Source organism: Sciurus vulgaris (assembly GCF_902686455.1).
Source record: "Sciurus vulgaris genome assembly, chromosome: X".
In the NCBI taxonomy this organism is placed as follows: Eukaryota; Metazoa; Chordata; class Mammalia; order Rodentia; family Sciuridae; genus Sciurus; species Sciurus vulgaris.
In genome coordinates this window covers 96,394,571-96,413,454 of record NC_136471.1, presented here as the reverse complement: position 1 = coordinate 96,413,454, position 18,884 = coordinate 96,394,571, and the positions used below count along the sequence as shown (strand labels likewise).

The following is an 18,884-nucleotide window of genomic DNA, read 5'->3' as shown; positions in this document are numbered from 1 at the left end:
GGAGAGAAATATAGAAGTTAAAAAGAGGTAGAGAGCGAGGTGAGGTGGTACATGTCTATAATTCCAGCAATTTGGGATGCTGAGGCAGACAGATTGCGAGTTTGAGGCCAGTCTTTTTTTTTAAATACATTTTTTTAGATGTTGATAGACCTTTATTTTATTCATTTATTTATACCTGGTACTGAGAATTGAACCCAGTGCCTCATACATGCTAGGCCTGCGCTCTACCACTAAGCCACAACCCCAGTCCTCGAGGTCAGTCTTGGCAACTTAATGAGACCCTCTGTCCAAATAAAAACTGAACAAGGGGGTCTCAGAAGTCAGTGCCAGTGACTGGAGGTGGTGGCAGCAAACGGGTGCTTGTGTTCTAGGTGAGCTGCTCTGACGGGAAGGAGAAAAATCCTGCAAAAATGTCTCTCTATCCATCTCTTGAAGATTTGAAGGTAGACCAAGTAATTCAGGCTTGAACTGCCTTTTCTGCAAACCCTGCCAACCCAGCAATTTTGTCAGAAGCTTCTGCTCCCATCTCTGAAGATGGAAATCTCTATCCTAAACTGTATCCTGAGCTCTCCCAGTGCATAGGCCTGAGTTTAAATGATGAAGATACACATGCAAATAGGGCCATGGTCCCTGGGGCACCAGTTCAGGGGTTGGTAGCAAGGCCTTCCAGTATGAATTATATGGTGGCTCCTGTAACCGGTAATGATGTTGGAATTTGTAGAGCAGAGATTAAGCAAAGGATTCGTGAAGTCATTTTGTGTAAGGATCAAGATGGAAAATCAGGCTTAGGCTTAAATCTATAGATAATGGTATATTTGTTCAGCTAGTCCAGGCTAATTCTCCAGCCTCATTAGTTGGTCTGAGATTTGGTGACCAGGTGCTGCATATCAATGGTGAAAACTGTGCAGGCTGGAGCTCTGATAAATCACACAAGGTGCTCAAACAGGCTTTTGGAGAGAAGATTACTATGACCATTCATGACAGACCCTTTGAACGCACAATTGCCATGCACAAGGATGGTACTGGACATGTTGGTTTTATCTTTAAAAATGGAAAAATAACATCCATAGTGAAAGATAGTTTTGCAGCCAGAAATAGTCTTCTCATCGAACATAACATCTGTGAAATCAACAGGCAGAATGTCATTGGTTTGAAGGACTCTCAAATTGCAGACATACTGTCAACATCAGGGACTGGAGTTACCATCACAATCATGCCTGCTTTTATCTTTGAGCACATTGCTAAATGGATGGCACTGAGCATTATGAAAAGCCTGATGGATCACACCACTCCTGAGGTTTAAGTCACAGCACAGTGTAAACTCAGCTGAACTTCTCCAGTTCTCTTCTTGGGAAGCTTCTGGGTTAGGCACACGAAGCTTCCCTGGAGCCAGGGAACATACGCTGCATGAGGACCTTTCTATACATCATGGCTGGGAACCTTACTGTTGCATCTGATACTTTCTTCAGATTTCAAGATAGTTGTAGCCTTATCCTGGTTTTACAGATGTGAAACTTTCAAAAGTTTTTATTGACTTTCCTAGAATAGTTTCTCTACTGGGAACCTGATGCTTTTATAAGCCATTTTGATTAGGATGATTGATACAGGTTTAGTTTTGTGTGAGAAGCAGTCACTTGTCTCCTAAGAAATGAATAGTGTGTTCATGTTACTTTAGTATGGTATATTTACATTTTTAACATGTTACCATAGTACAGTTAGGATGATTGCCTTTGATAGTTTAAGTTCTGTGTGTGTGTGTGTGTGTGTGTGTGTGTGTGTACGACACCAATGAAGTAACACTGATTTCATTCCGTGTAAGCATTACAGAGTAGTAGGTTGCAAGAGATTCTAGTGATTGTTATTAAATTTTAACTACCTTCGCTTAATAATGCTTGCACTGTCACCTTAACTGTGTTAAGCATCTAGAATAAAAGCCAGAATATAATTATTGCTGCCTTTCTAAAGTCCAAAATGTAGTTGTATATTAAACTGAAATGTACACTAGCCCATAACAGTTTAAGGGTACTTACTGAGCAATGGCATAGCTGCTTAGTTGTAGTTGAGATTTTCTAGTCATTGAAAATTTCTTTCTTCTAAAATTTGCCAGAATCACTTTCTGAAAAGCAAATTGCTATATATTTAATGTAAAAATTCTTATACTAAACAGGATAAACTTTGGACTCCTTTTTTGTCATCTGTGGATTAAATGAGATAATACTTAATTTTGGTATTTGAATCTTAATTTTTTGTAACCTAGCTACTTCAGAATGCCCTTAGAATGTTTTCCGGATAATTTGTTGTCCCCTGACTCCTACCTGAAAACAAAATGTAAGTGACACTTTATCCTTTTTTTAAATTTATGCCTATTCTATTTTAATTAAATATGTATAAAGTTAAAAAATACTGAAAAGGGCTGGGATGTGGCTTAGTGATAAAGCACCCTTGGGTTTAATCCCTAGTATCATATACAAAAATGATAAAGGGGGGCTGGGGGTGTGGCTTGCTGGTAGAGCACTTGTGTAGCATGTGCAATGCCCTAGGTTCCAACTCTAACAGGAGAAACAGAGAGAGAGAGAGAGAGAGAGAGAGAGAGAGAGAGAGAGAGAGAGAGAGAGAGAGAGAGAGAGAAAGAAGAAGAAGAAGAAGAAGAAGAAGAAGAAGAAAACAAGAAGGAGGAAAATGAGTAGCACATGGATGAGATTTACAGAAATGGACTGTGGCAGTTCACTCTTTCTGAATTTTCAGGTACCGTTTCCATAGAGTGCAATGCATGGCTGATCTGAGGTGGTCATTGCCTGTGGTAGCTACTCTATAAATGGTAAAAAACAATGTGTAAGACCTCCACAGAAGCACTCTTCAGTGTGACTGTAACTTTCAGATATTGTTAAGAAATGAACAGTGTCTGAAACCAGGATTCCAAGGAACAATCCAATCCCCCTTCATTGTTGGTTATGTAGCAGAGGGAGAGAGACTGTTTCTCTTTCCATAATAGGGCTATTTTTTCTTCTCCCTTCCCTTCCCATTCCATCTTTCTTTCTCTCTTTCTTTCTTTTTCCTTCCTTCCTTCCTTCCTTCCTTCCTTCCTTCCTTCCTTCCTTCCTTCCTTCCTTCCTTCCTTCCTTCCTTCCTTCCTTCCTTTCTCCTCCTCCTCTTCCCCTCCTCCTCCTCCTCCTCTTCCTCCTCCTCCTCCTCCTCCTTCTTCTCTCCTCCTCCTTCCCTCTCTCAATCTCTCTCTGTCTTTCTCTCTTCTGCAGTATTAGGCAGTGAACCCAGGGGGTACTTTACCACTGAGCACTGAGTTACATCCCCAGCCCTTTTTACTTTTTTATTTTGAGACAGGGTTTCAGTAACTTGCCTAGGCTGACCTCAAACTTGTGATCCTCTTGCCTCAGCCTCCCAAGTAGCTGGGTTTACAGGCATGTGCCACCAGGTCCAGATTTATTGACCCTTTCTTTTTGTGACATATGGATAACACTATGCATTTAAGTAAGGGTTAAATATGTGTTTTAAAATAAAATCTGTTTCCAGGCACGATGGCACACGCCTGTAATCCCAGTGGTTCAGGAGGCTGAGGCAGGAGAATCGTGAGTTCAAAGCCAGCCTCCGCAAAAGTGAGGTGCTAAGCAACTCAGTGAGACCCTGTCTCTAAATAAAAAACGAAATAGGACTGGAGGTGTGGCTCAGTGGTCAAGTACCCCTGAGTTCAATCCTCAGTACCCACCCCCCAAAAAAGTCTGTCTTCACATCTATCCTGGGAACCAGAATATTTTAATAGGTATTAAAAACTGTACACTGCTCCAAAGTCATTAAAAACAATAATGTATGTGGCATTTCGGGCATTACAAATGGCTTTCAGGCATATCTCATTTGTTCTCTGTGAAAACACTCTGGAACATAGTATTATCATGCCTTCCTTACACATGATGAAGTTGCTGCTCAGAAAGTTGGAAATTTTGCCCAGGGTGATGTACTAAGATAGTGGTATCTTTATCCAGATCTCTCCAAAGCTGCTTTCTATTAGTTTGTTCTAAAACGTGTCTAAGGGCAATTACATTGTTTAAAGGAAGAAAGTACTTTTCAATTCTCCTAATGAATATGATTATGTGTAAGCTTTAAAAACTTCAAAGGAGCTGGGTGAGTGGCACATGCCTGTCATCCTAGTGACTCTGGAGGCTGAGAGAGGAAGATCACAAATTTGAGGCCAACCCCAACAATTCAGTGAGACCCTGTGTCAAAATAAAAAGAATAAAAAGGACTGGGGATGTAGCTCAGTGATAAAGTGTCCCTGTTCAATCCCCAGTGCCCTCCCCCCTCTTCCACTCTCCCCCTACTCCCTCAAAAAACAAAACAAAACAAAACAAAAAAACCAAACCAAAACAACAACAACAAAAAAAACCAAAGAAAATGTATTTCTGTTATGTGAAGGTGCAAAAGCTGCTAGTAGGGTCAACTCTCTAGAAGTCAGTTAATTATTTTGGCACATCTCATTCCTTAACTTTACCCTTTTCTACTCTACCCTGGTGGGATTGATGTGGTCCTAGGTGAACAGCTCTCCATCATGGGCTGGGTAGGGAGGCACATGTTACAGGTCTATCAGGATTGCTACTTTATTAGTGGTTCTGATGTGAGGTTCGAAAGTAAGAAGTTTAACAAAGCTGACTTTATAATTTTTTTCAGATTTTTTTTCAGATTTCAGCTATTTGTGGTAGCTATGTCTTAATCCTGAATTTGAGAAATGGAGATTGTTATTCTGTTGCCCAGGCAGAGACTGAACATCAATTCATTTGTCTCTCCATCCTATCTTTGGTCTGTTCTGAAAACACCCATAATGGGGAAAAAACCCACGGGGCTGCCTACCACCATTTTTGTGATGCTGGGGATGGAACCCAGGCTCTCCTGCATGCAAAGCACGTGCTCTCCTACTGAGCTACACCCCAACCCTTGCCTCCATATATATGTATATTTTTTTGGCACCAGGGATTGAACTCAGGGGCGCTTAACTGCTGAGCCACATCTCCAGTCCTTTTTGTTTTTTTTTTTTTTAATTTTGAGACAGTCTTGCTAAGTTAGTTAGGGCCTCGCTAAACTGCTGAGGCTGGCTTTGAACTTGCCATCCTCCTGCCTCAGCCTCCCAAGCCACTAGGATGACAAGCTTGAACCACCATGCCTGGCTTGTTTTGTTTTCAATGGTACTGAGGATTTCACCCAGGAGTGCTTAAACACTGAGCTACTTCCCCAACCCTTTTCAGTTAGGGCCTTGCTCAGTTGCTCAGTCTGGCTTGAAACTTGCAATCCTACTGCCTCAGCCTGGGAGTATAGGCATGTGCCACCATGTCAGGCTTCCTCCCCATTTTTATAAGCATAGAAACACTGAAAGCTTCATATGGTGCCATTGTGGTAATAACCAATGTTGAGGTGAAATAATTTTATTTGTAAGAAAATAAGCTGAGGGCTGGGGATGTAGCTCAGTAGTAGAGCACTTGCCTAGAATGCACAAGACCCTGGGTTTAATCCCCAGCACAAGTTTTAAAAAAAAATGGTTTGTTGGGGGCTGGGGGTTGTGGCTCAGTGGTATAATGCTTGGCTAGCATGTGTACTGGGTACGATTCTCAGCACTGCATAAAATAAGTAGATAAAGGTCCATCAACAATTAAAAAGAAATATTTTAAAAAATGGTTTGTTAGGGCTGGGGAGATAGCTCAGATGGTAGAGCGCTTGCCTCGAAAGCACAAGGCCCTGGGTTCAATCCCCAGCACCGCCAAAAAGAAAAAAAAAAAAAAGAAAAATAGTTTGTTGGAGATAAACTGAGACCCACCCAGCAGAGTCTGACACTTTCAAGTGGGCTACTTTTATTGGATTTATGGAATTAAACAGAAGACAAGGAAATGTATCCAATACATGATTACTTGTCCTTGACTACATCTGAAGCTCTAATCTCAACAAAGAGGTTGGAGCATGCAGGGAGAGTGTGCATTGAATCCACAGCTGGTGTGTGTTCTCCAGGGAGCTTTTTAATGCAGGGATTGACAGTTTTAATTTCTTATTGCAATGCTATGACATTTCTTATTTTTCCCATAGCTCTGTGCGTGCACAGGAGTGTGTGTGTGTGTGTGTGTGTGTGTGTGTGTGTGTTGCTGGAGATTAAACACAGGGCCTCACATTGTTAGGCAAACACTGATCTACATTCCCAGACACACATTGCTAGGGAACCACTGAGCTACATCCCCAGACCTTTTCTTTTCTTTTTGAATATTATTTTGAGATAGGGTCTTGCTAAGTTACCCAGGATGGCCTCAAAGTTGTAATCCTCCTGCCTCAGCCTCCCAAGTATCTGAGATTACAGGCATGTGCTACCATGCTCAGTCCCATACTATCCTTCTATGACTTTTTTTTTTCTGGTACCAAGGATTGAACCCAGGGCCTCATGCATGCTAGGCAAGTGCTCTACCACTTACATCTTCTAACATCCCTCCTTTCCTTTCTTCCATTTTTCTGCCAACAGTCTCCAAAGTAGAATTTGGGGAAAACCCATTTTTTTTCTTTTAATAGAATTTTGTAAATACTTCCAAGAAATCAGAAGTTCTGTTTCTATTTTGGAAGTACAATTTTATTTTGTTTTGTTTTATTTTGTATTTTTCTGGTGCTGGGGGTTTAACTCTGGACCTTGAACATGTGTAGCTCTACCACTGAGTCACACACTCGGCCCCAGAAATACAATTTTAAAAACTGCACTTTGTCAGGCATGGTGGTACATGCCTATAATCCCAGCAACTCAGGAGGATGAGGCATGAGGATCAAAAATTCCAGGCCAGCCTGGACAATTTAGTGAGACCCTGTCTCAATAAAAAACAAAAAGGACTAGGGATGTAGCTCAGTGGTAGAGCACCCCTAGGTTCCATCCCCAGAACCGCATGTGCGCATGTGCACACACCCACAAACCCAACAATCCTTTAACAGTCCCTTATCAATTTCACTGAAAATATAGCTTTCCAAATTGATATTTGCATTTTAAAGGATTATTAGATGCCAACAGTAGAGATAAAGAAACCGTTCATGTTCCAGAGCTCAGTAATGTCCTCAATATAGTGCTTTATGTATGACAGACTTCATTCTCAAATCTCACAAGGTACTCCTTTCATCTGAAGTTAGCACTTTACAGGTGTCTCTTCCATGTCATCTTGCTCTAAGAAAGAAGGAGCACCTTTGGTTTTAGTCAGACCCTGCTCCTAATTTCTCTTTCTGGCCTTGATCTTTGTCTGCAGCTTTAGAAGGAATGTTGAATGTTGCTTTTAACACAAAGCTCTTGCCACTCTCTGTTTTCATGGTTCCAAGAACACAAATAAAATAGCAGAGGAACCTAAATTTTATGGGAAAGAATCACCTGTGTTTAATCTCTCTTTCTCTCTCTCTTCCTCTTTCTGTTAATATTCTAGGAAGAATACAATGACAATGAATGCATTCCTGAGCAAAATTAAACAATAGAGTTGGCACAACATGGCCGACCGTCTCTATGGCAACCTCTCTTGACCGTGTGTGCACATAATTTACTCATCCTGGTAAATCATTTTAAAATATAAATGATTTTACATTCATGATCATGCATCTGTGATCATCAGTTATTTGTCTCGGTGGTGTCTCTCTGCTATTGTTTCTGCTCAGGGATCTTATAAAAGCTGTGGAGGAGGTAGGTGGAGGAGACACAGGAGATGGATGACTCATTTTAACCTTTTCTGGAACAAACAGGTTGATTACTTTAGGGGGAAAAATGACTTTAATATCTGCTTCCTCCCACCACCTGGATACGTTTCTTGGTGAAATTACAGTGCCCCTCAGCAATGATCTTTGCCCTTCAACCACTGCCATCAGGCTTGGGCTACTTTTCAAGTGCTGTGTAGGCTTGAGAGTACCTTGCATTTAAGTAAGTCTGGGGGAATATTTTGGTAAAGAGGCTCAGTTGTCTCCTCCTTGTTGGAGACAATTCTTTGAGAATCTCATTTGCTAATATCTTATCATGAGAGTTTAAGAATCACTACAGATCATCCTTATTAGCCTCATTAAACCAGATAGACATACAAACCAATGTGGCAAACCCAAGGCTTCTTTCTCTTTTTGGGGGGGGTGTACTGGGGATTGAACTCAGGGGCACTCAACCATTGAGCCACATCTCAGCTCTATTTTGTATTTTATTTAGAGACAGGGTCTCACTGAGTTGCTTAGTGCCTCGCTGTTGCTGAGGCTGGCTTTGAACTCGAGATCCTCCTTCCTCAGCCTCCCTAGCTGCTGGGATTATAGGCATGCACCACTGTGCCCAGCTAACCTGAGGCTTCCTGATGTCATAGCTTAGAAAGTCAGCTATAGGTTCAGGCCACCACATCTGCAGGGCACATGCATTTGATAAATCCCTTTCTCTCTATGGCCTTCCATTAGTTTTTACCATAGTGTTAAAAATGTGTCAATATTCCCTGATGAGTTTGTCAGTGTCATGGATGTGTCATCTCCCCTGTGAGCTGTGACAATAATAATAAGAAGAAGATAAGAAGGATCCACAGAAGGCAGGAATCCCTCTGTGACCCATGGGCTACTGTAAGGATGCCATCTTGGTCAAAGGAAGCATTTTATTCTGTTCATGCATTGCTGAAGATCCAGGGTTGAATGAGTGACTTGAACTGTGGTTCTTTGCTTACAGTACTGGAACAACCTACACAAAAATGCTAATTAGTCACTCTTCAAAATTATGAAAAAAATAATGCTTTTTTTTTTTTTTAGAGGCAGGGTCACACTGGGGATGTAGCTCAGTGCTAGAGTGCTTGCCTAGCAGGTGTGAAGCTCTTGATTCGATCCTTAGCACTGCAAAAAATGATTAAGAGTCAGGGTGGGGCTGGGAATATAGCTCAGTTGGTAGAGTGCTTGCTGGCCATGCACAAGACCCGGGGTTTAATCCTCAGCACCACCAAAAAAAAAAAAAAAAAAAAAAAGAGAGAGAGAGAGAGAGAGAGAGAGAGAGAAAGAAAGAAAGAGTCAGGGTTTTGCTAAGTTTCTAAGGTTAACCTGTCAAACTTGGGATCCTCCTGCCTCAGGCCCCTGAGTTGCTGGGGTTGCAGGTATGTGACACTGAGTCCAGCTGACTCTGGGGTTGAATGCCCGTCATAGCTTTCTTCTCACAAAGAAACCCTAGGATTCTCCATGTCTACCTTCCCAAAGTTGGAAAATTGGTCTTCATCTGTCTCAAAGGCTAGCAGAGGTTTTCTCCTTAGAGACAAAGAGCTATGGTTGCTAAATCATTCAAAAGCTATATAAGAATCTTCCTTGTGGTTTGAGGGTTCCAGCAAAGATTCCTGCCATCTGTCTGTGTGTTTTTCTGTCGCTCCTGAAATCCTGGTACCATGCCCATGATCTAAGCAACTAATTCCTATGGCTATTAGAATTTCTCTACTGATTTTCACACTTGCTTTCTGCTTACATGTTGCTATCGATTAAACTTAGCTTCTTGTTTATAGCAATTATAGGCTTCTCTCCCCCTTTCCCACACTTTGGTGCTGGGACTCCAAGTCAGGGTCTCACAATTGCTAAACATTTCTTCTACCACTGAGCTACAACCCCAGCCCCAGTAGGAGTTATTACAGTGAGAAGCAATAAGAGGTTTTGATTCTCAGGAAATGTAACCCAATTTTCTCTTTTGTTCTGACATATTTTTCCTTGTCTTTGTTACTGTAGTTATACCCAGAGAAGTAATGTTTGGTTTTGCATGTATAAAAATCCCTGTTTCCCACCAAAGGTAGTTCACAGTTGCTTTTTTTTTTTTTTTTTTGTATCGGAGATTGAACCCAGGGGCGCTTAACCACTGAGCAACATCCCCAGCCATTGTTTATATTTTATTTAGACACAGGGTCTCACTGAGTTGCTTAGGGACTCACTAAATTCCTGAGGCTGGCTTTGAACTCATGATCCTCCTGCCTCAGCCTCCCGTGCCGCTGAGATTACAGGCCTGTGCCACTGTGCCCGGCTCACAGTTACCTATTTTAACAGTAACATGTAGTATGTACTGCACATTCCTTTCCTTAGACTTTTAAAATCATTTTCAGCTTTTGTTCTACTATACTGTTATTCCCTGTTCCTTTTTTGGAAGCACAGCAAAATAACTTGCTACTCTTTTATAGGTCATAAAGATTTTTTTTAAAAAAACTTCATTTTATGATTTTTATCAGGGGATCCAAGATGGCGGTCTAGAGGGAGGCTGCGTTCCTTGTCGCTCCGCAACGCCGGATTCAAGCAGAGGATATCTGTTTCTCGGTGAGGCAGTTTTTGCTGCGTATCGATGCCCTGCTCTTTACCCCATTTGTCTGCTGTGATCACCTGCAATCTGCCAGCTTATCGACGCCTTTTTTGAGAGCAGATTGCTCACTGTCAGGCGTCTATCATCCGCCATTTGCCTGCCTCTCGCCTGTCCATTGCCTGCCTTACCCCTATCCATCACCCAACGCTCGAGGTTCACCTCCCGATCGTCTGACAGCTGCCAGCAGATTGACCGCAGACCGCCAGTGGAGAGCCAGCTGCCTGCTGCTGCCTGGAAGTTCACTGTCACAGTACCTGCAGGTTTGATTACATGTGGCTGCCGCCGTTTTGAGACAACAGCCAGGCCCTGTAGGACCCCTGGCCGGACTGACTGAGCCACGTCTCCAGGATCCCTCAGCCCAACCGATCACTCCCTGCCTCCCGGGCCCTCACATCTACTGACTGCTCCCTGCCGCCAGGACCCCCAGACCAACTAACTGACTGTGCCCAGACCAACTGATTGCACCCGGCCTCCTGGATCCCACAACCACACCAAACACACCCGACCTCCAGGACCACTGCCAGACCAACTGCATCCTGTCTCCAGGACCTCCAGCTGACCACGTCCACCCCTGAGCTGCAGCTCCCCATTTGCCAACACATTTGGAAGCCAGAGCAGCCATGGTATTGGCACCAAAATAGACAGGTAGATCAATGGTACAGAATAGAGGACACGGACATAAACCCAAATAAATACGATTTTCTCATACTAGACAAAGGTGCCAAAAATATGCAATGGAGAAAAGATAGCCTCTTCAACAAATGGTGCTGGGAAAACTGGAAATCCATATGCAACAGAATGAAACTAAACCCCTATCTCTCACCCTGCACAAAACTCAACTCACAATGGATCAAGGACCTTGAAATCAGACCAGAGACCCTGCATCTTATAGAAGAAAAAGTAGGTCCAAATCATCACCATGTTGGCTTAGGATCAGACTTCCTTAACAGGACTCCCATAGCACAAGAAATAAAAGCAAGAATCAATAACTGGGATAGATTCAAACTAAATAGCTTTCTCTCAGCAAAGGAAACTATCAGCAATGCGAAGAGAGAGCCTACAGAGTGGGAGAATATCTTTGCCACTCATACTTCAGATAGAGCACTAATTTCCAGAATATATAAAGAACTCAAAAAACTCTACACCAAGAATACAAATAACCCAGTCAACAAATGGGCTAAGGAAATGAATAGACACTTCACAAAAGAAGATGTACAAGCAATCAACAGATATATGAAAAAATGTTCAACATCTTTAGTAATAAGAGAAATGCAAATCAAAACTACACTAAGATTCCATCTCACCCCAATTAGAATGGTGATTATCAAGAATACAAGCAATAATAGGTGTTGGAGAGGATGTGGGGAAAAAGGTACACTCATACATTGCTGGAGGGACTGCAAATTAGTGCAGCCACTCTGGAAAGCAGTGTGGAGATTCCTTAGAAAACTTGGAATGGACCCACCATTTGACCCAGCTATCCCACTCCTCGGCCTATACCCAAAGGACTTAAAATCAGCACACTACAGAGATACAGCCACATCAATGTTCATAGCGGCTCAATTCACAATAGCCAGACTATGGAACCAACCTAGATGTCCTTCAATTGATGAATGGATAAAGAAACTGTGGTATATATATATACAATGGAATATTACTCAGCTATAAAGAATAATAAAATTATGGCATTTGCAGGCAAATGGATGAAATTGGAGAATATCATGTTAAGTGAGATAAGCCAATCTCAAAAATCCAAAAGAGGAATGATCTCACTGATAAGCGGATGATGACACTTAATGGGGGACAAGAATGGAGGAAGGAGGGACTGTATAGAGGGAAAAGAGAGGTGGGAGGGGTGGGGGGAAGGAAAAAAATAATGGAATGAATCAAACATCATTACTCTATGTAAATTTATGAATATGCAAATGGTATGCTGTAACTCCATGTACAAACAGAAACAACATGTATCCCATTTGTTTACAACAAAAATAAATTAAAAAAAAAAAACAAAACTTCATTTGATTACCAAAAATGCCCCAACACATGCAGTAAAGCTTGTGAAATGGCCAGGGACAGTTTTTGGCACAGAAAGGTATCTTTGTTTATTAACAAAATGCTTGAATGTGGCACCTACAACACAATAAGATTGTGACATGCTTTCTTAATTGTGAAGTAAAGTCTAAACTATATTCAAATGTAATGTTAAATAGGATTCTTTTAAATTATTTGAAAAACTAATAATTCATTGTAATACAAGTGGTACCATTTGATGAATTGCATTATCGGGCTACTGGATCTTGATATTTCGTTTACTAAATAACAGAATTTCCTATAGAATCTGCTAGACCAAGACAGGCCTTTCCTCTGAGCGGTAGTGATAAAATTTTCTAAATATGTGAATTGGTGGTATTTTTTGTGTACCTTTTCTTGGTACTGGGAATTGAACCCAGGGGCAATTTACCACTGAGGTAGATCCCCAATCCTTTTTTATTTTTTATTTTGTGACAGTGTCTCACTAAGTTGCTGAGGCTGGCCTCTAACTTGTGACCCTCCTGCCTCAGCCTTCTAAATTGCTGGACATTTTTTGTGTATTTTAAGTAAAAAGTTAAAAGATTAGTTAGATGATTTTTTTGAAAGTTGTTTTTGTTTCTTAATACCTATTTTTCTTCAGAGAGTGATTTAGTGACTTCCTGTGAAATGCCAAGTCTGGCTGCTTTGAGAGGTAACAAGAGGCCACTAAGGAAAATCAGGGAGGACCAACTAGGAGATTATAGCCCTCATTTGCTTGGCTTTGAGCAAATGTGCAGCAAATATTATTTATGTGTTAAAGTGCAGTTGTAGCATTTTTATAAATGGTTGGCTTTTTGAACAGTTGGATTTCATTGAATAATATAGCCTTCCCCAGTATAACCTGGGAGGGTTGGTCTAGGATACCTGTGGATACCAAAATCCGTAGATGCTCAAATCTCTTATATAAAATGATATAGTATTTGCATAGAACCCACACATTCCTCCCATATACTTTATTTTTTACATATTTTTCAACAGTAACACAGGTTTGTTTGGGACAAACCTGTGTGGGGGGGTGCCCATTGGAGACTGAGACCCCCCCAATTATTTAAATTATTATTTAAATTATTATTTAAATAATTTCTAGATTACTTATAATAACTGATAAAATGTAAAAGCTTTATAAATAGTTGTTATACAATATTGTTTAGGAATAATGACAAAAAATGTCCATGTTCAGTGTAGACAGTTTTTTTTCAAATATTTTTCTCTCACAGTTGTTTGGATCTCTGAATGTAGAACCTGTGGATAGTGATGGCTAACTGCATATTAAAATGGTTTGATTTCCAAGACTGATCCATTTAAAACTTATAATAAACATCTTATAGATAAATATGCCCCACCCTCTTTTTGGGGGGTACTGGGGATTGAACCCAGGGTACGTAACCACTGAGCCACACCCCCAACCCCTTTTTGTATTTTATTTAGAGTCAGGGTCTCACTAAATTGCTTAGAGCCTTGCTAAGTTGCTGAGGCTGGTTTTGAACTGGCAGTCCTCCTGGCTCAGCCTCCCAAACCTTGGGATTATAGGTGTGCACCACCTTGCCTGACCCCCCCATTTTTTGGGGGGTGGGTACTAGGGATTGAAGTCAGGGACAATCCACCACTGAGCCACATCCCCAGCCCTATTTTGTATTTTTATTTAGAGACAGGGTCTCACTGAGTTGCTTAGCACCTCACTGTTGCTGAGGCTGGCTTTGAACTCCAGATCCTCCTGCCTCAGCCTCTGGAGCCACTGGGATTAGAGACGTGCACCAATGCGCCCAGCTCCCCACACTCATTTTTGACACTACAGGGTGATATTGAAACGTTCTGTTAGTGGCTCTTTTTTTTACTTACCTGTAATAGTGTAAGCACTAAATCACAGTTGTATATTTAAGTTCCAATAGAAATATGTTCAGAATGAGTTTTCCCTTTGACATTTTATATTGTGTAAACAATATGAAATGAATACATTGCTGTTGCCATCACCATATGTTTTGCTCATCACTTATGTTTTTTTCTGTTAGTTTGTTCATAGCGGAGCGTAGACTGCACCCGGACTGGAGTCAAGACAGCTGGCGTGAGTCCCAGCTTACTAACCACATGGCGCTTAAAACATAGAAGTCGGCAAAGGGCCACAAATGCCCATTCTCTGAAGTTGGGTATGATAAGTACATTTATAGCCTAATTTGCTTTATTTTTTTGGTACTGGAGATTGAACCCAGGGACTGTTAACCACTGAGCTACATCCCCAGCCCTTTTTGTATTTTATTTAGAGATGGCCTTGCTGAGCTGCTCAAGGCCTCACTTAAGTTGCTGAAGCTGGCTTTGAACTCAGGATCCTCCTGCCTCAGCCTCCCTAGCAGCCAGGATTACAGGTGTGTACCACTGCATCCTAACTCAAACTATTGAGACTAACTATGCTTATTATGTAACTAACTATAAGTTATTGTATAACTGTGGTGTAATTCTAAGTTTGATAAATGTGTATGATCGAAAACTTCCATTTAATGGTGGCACACACCTGTAATCCCAGAGACTTGGGAGGCTGGGATTACAGGCAGGTGGATGGTAAATTCAAAGCCAGCCTCAGCAACTCAACCAGGCACTAAGCAACTCAGTGAGACCCTATCTCTAAATAAAATATAAAACAAGGGCTGTGGATGGGCTGGGGTTGTGGCTCAGCGGTGGAGCACTTGTCTAGCATGTGTGAGGCACTGGGTTCGATTCTCAGCACTGCATACAAACAAATAAAATAAAGGTTCATCACCTACTAAAAATATATATTTTTAAAAAACGGGCTATGAATGTGGCTCAGTGGTTAAGTACCCCTGGTTTCAATTCCTGGTACCAAAAAACAAACAAACAAACAACAAGTACCTTTCATTTACACTGAATGTAGTGAAGCATGTCTCTGATTCCAGAAGCAAGAGGATCACAAGTTTGAGGCCAGCCCAGACAGTTTAGGAAGACCCTGTCTCAAAATAAAAAGGGCTGGTGATGTAGCTCAGTGGTATGGCTCTTGTCTAGCATAGGCAAGGCCTTGGGTTCAATCCTAGGTAGTACAAAGACACACACTCATAAAGAAAACTTACAGTTAAGTAAACTTTTGGTGCTCTTACTAATCCCCCTCCACTGAGTTGATACCACTCCAGTGGTAGGCAAGTGCTCTGCCACTGAGCTACACCCCCAGCTCTCAGTCTATCAAAAAGATGTCTGAACATGCAACTGGAAGGGGTGGGGTGACCTCAAACATCAGAACAGACAATGGGATCAAAAAGGTGGCCAGCCACAAAGGAGAAGCCATGAAAAACACTAGCACAGTGGCATGTAGGCAAACAGTGCCCTTCACCTGTGCATACTGAGGGAAGGGCACATCATTCATTGCACCCCCAAGTTACCAGTGCTATAGAACAATATTGGCCACATTACCAGAGCACTCACTATAGTAACATTTTTAGGGCATACATTTTACATGAGTTTGAAAATTTTCCTTTATTGGTCTGCTTTCAGATTTTGTTTAATGCAACATATGTTTTAACTTTGAAAAGGAGAAAATAATGGCAAACTAGAGACTGAGTACACAGTCTATTTTGGGTGCAGGTGTTTGCTCACAGTTCCTTCCACAACAAGCCCAACTTTTTTTTATTTTTGGTACTGGGGATTGAACCCAGGGGTATTTAAGCACTGAGCCACATTCCCTGTCCTTTTTTTATAAAAAAACTTTTTGTTGTTGTTGTTGATGGATTTTTATTTTATTTATTTATTTTTATGTGGTGCTGAGAATCGAATTCAGTGCCTCACACGAAGTAGGCCAGCACTCTACCACTGAGCCACAATCCCAGTCCCTAGTCCTTGTTAAAATATTTTATTTAGAGATAGGGTCTTGCTAAGTTGCTGAGATCCTTCTGCCTCAGCCTCCCAAGCTGCTAGGATTATAGACATGGGCTGCTGCTCCTGGAAAGCCCAACTTTTGATGGAATAAAGGATATCCTGATTCCCAACCCCCGAATGAGATTTTGGACAAGTCCCCTTACAGTTCGATGTCTCCATTTCCTGACCTGTAAGGCTGACAAGACTATATACCTATTTGATTTAAGTTGTTGTTGGCCTAGTTCATCTCCAAATACCCTTTTTACTATAAAATTCCTGTGATCTGGGGCTGCCAATGTGGCTCACTGGTAGAGTGCTTGCTTAGCATGTGCAAAGTCCTGGGTTCCATTCCCAGCACTTCAAAAAAAAGTTACCCTGGTCGTGTATTCCTATATGAACAGAGGAGAGTTATGTCTGATTCATTCCACTGTCTTTCCCATCACCCTCTCTTCCCTGCACAAATTTCTTTACATTGGATTTTTTCTAGGAAATTTACAGTTATGTTTTCTTGTCCTCCCTCTTATAATACCTTAAATTATACTCCACATCTGAGCTCCCAGTGGGTTCTTGGCCACTAACACAGTGCAGGGTTCCATCCCTCCTGGGTGTTGATATATTAAAGCAATTTGACACAAGAAGCTGATGTGGGAAACTGTAAGGTAAGGTGACATTGGAAAGATGTTTCATCAAAATGCCAAAGCATGCGAAAGCATATCCTCCCTCGCATTTACGCACTTTGATGTCAAGTGGTCAAGCAGTTCCTAAGCAACCGTGCGGAGGCGGTTGCTAGCCTGGCTTGTCACATGTCCACTGATTCAATTGGAAAAGAAACCATGAGCTCAAATGCATTCAGACAGTTTATTGCTTAAAGGGACAGTAAGAATGAGACCATTATGATGTCAGTTACCATATCCCCAGTCCCACAGAATGACATTGAACTGATGGTGGTGGGGTGCACAGGTGTTGGGTCACTCTGTCATTGTGTGTGCACGTGTGTTTGTGTGTGTGTGTGTGCACATATGTTTGTATGTGTGTGGTGCTGGGGATAAGACTCAGGGCCTCCCACACACCAGGCAAGTGCTTTACCACTGAGCTACATTCCCAGCTCTCAGTCTGTCATTGAAGGGCCGATCCTAAACCACAGTCAAGCAGTTTTATAATAAACTTATGGAAGTCTGCAGCTGAGCCATAAGCGTGGTCAAAGCCTCATATTTCCCCAGAGCTAGGGAGGCCAGGATGCTTGTCTTGCCAGGTTCTGGGAAAAAATCTCAGGTTGTTCTGCCATGACTCAAGTCAGATTTCAGCCAAGCCTTTCCCTATATGTCTTATATGGAGATGTGCAAGGTTGCCATGGTGTCATGGCAGAGCCGTTCCCTGATAGCTGCATCTTCCAACCTTTTGTGAGCCCAGGTGAGAATTGCTTATTTATTTATTTATTTATTTATTTATTTATTTATTTATTTATTTATTGTTACTGGGGATTGAACCCAGGGATGCTTAACCACTGAGCCATATCCCCAGCCTCTCTCTCTCTTTCTTTCTTTCTTTTTTTTATTTTATTTTGAGACAGAGTCTAAGTTGCTAAGACTGGCTTTGAACTTGCGATCCTCCTGCCTCAGCCTCCGGAGCCACTGGGATTATGGGTGTGTGCCACCTCACTTGGCTCCCAGCTGAGAATTCTTTTTAGAAACCTAGGCCATCCCATTGGATGTCCTCAGTTATTTTTACCAATAGGGGTTTGGATGAAATCCTTTCTATTTGTCTTAGGTGACATCAGATGAGAGTAACTGTGGCTATGAAACCCAGCAGAATGATCAGACCTATTTGGAGAATAGACAATGGCCAAGCTCCTAGTCCAGAACCAAATTAGCTAAGTATGTCATTAAACTAGGTGCAATAATAGGTACTATCAATGGCATGCAGCCTGCTCGGGCTTGCCAGCAGGAAGTCCAGGGTGATGTGATTGCCCATCACCATTCATGACAGAGCTTAGAGTGGTTTACGTGCAGCAGGCAAGCACAGATCTGACATCCACCTACAAACTGGTATCCCATTTGGGTACCAACTATAGCAGCACTATAAGTACTATTTTTTTTTTATATCGGGGATCAAACTCAGGGGCACTTAACCACTGAGCCACATTCCCAGCCCCTTTTTGTGTTTTATTTAGAGAAAGGGTCTTGCTGAGTTGCTTAGGACTTTGTTAAGTTGCTGAGGCTGGCTATGAACTCACGATCCTCCTTTGAACTCACTCAGCCTCCCAAGCCACTGGGATTACAGGCATGTGCCACCGTGCCTGGTTATAAGTACTATTTACTAAAATAGGAATAAACCAATTTTGTGTCCCTTATGATAGACAAACCCTTCAAGTGAAGTTAAATAATTCCTGCAAAGTAGGTTGAAGAAGTATTTCTGGAAAGAACTATTTTACTTCTGCTGTGGTCTGAATATTTGTGTCCTCACCAAATTCATATGTTGAAATCCTAACCCTTAAGGCAAGGAAAGTGAGATGTTTTAGGAGGTGATTTGATGATTAGGAATTAGTGTCCTTATAAAATAGGCCCAAGGGAGCTTGCTGACCTCTTCATGTGAAAACACAGGGAGAAAGTGCCATATATGAACTAGG

General features: G+C 41.7%; 1 pseudogene across 1 annotated transcript; it reads left to right on the top strand.

Moving 5' to 3' along the window:
• The first annotated feature begins 410 nt into the window (after positions 1–410).
• Positions 411–1,847, top strand: LOC306652024 (syntenin-1-like; annotated as a pseudogene). Its single transcript has one exon. The product of its transcript is annotated as a syntenin-1-like (transcript).
• Positions 1,848–18,884: the final 17,037 nt, after the last annotated feature.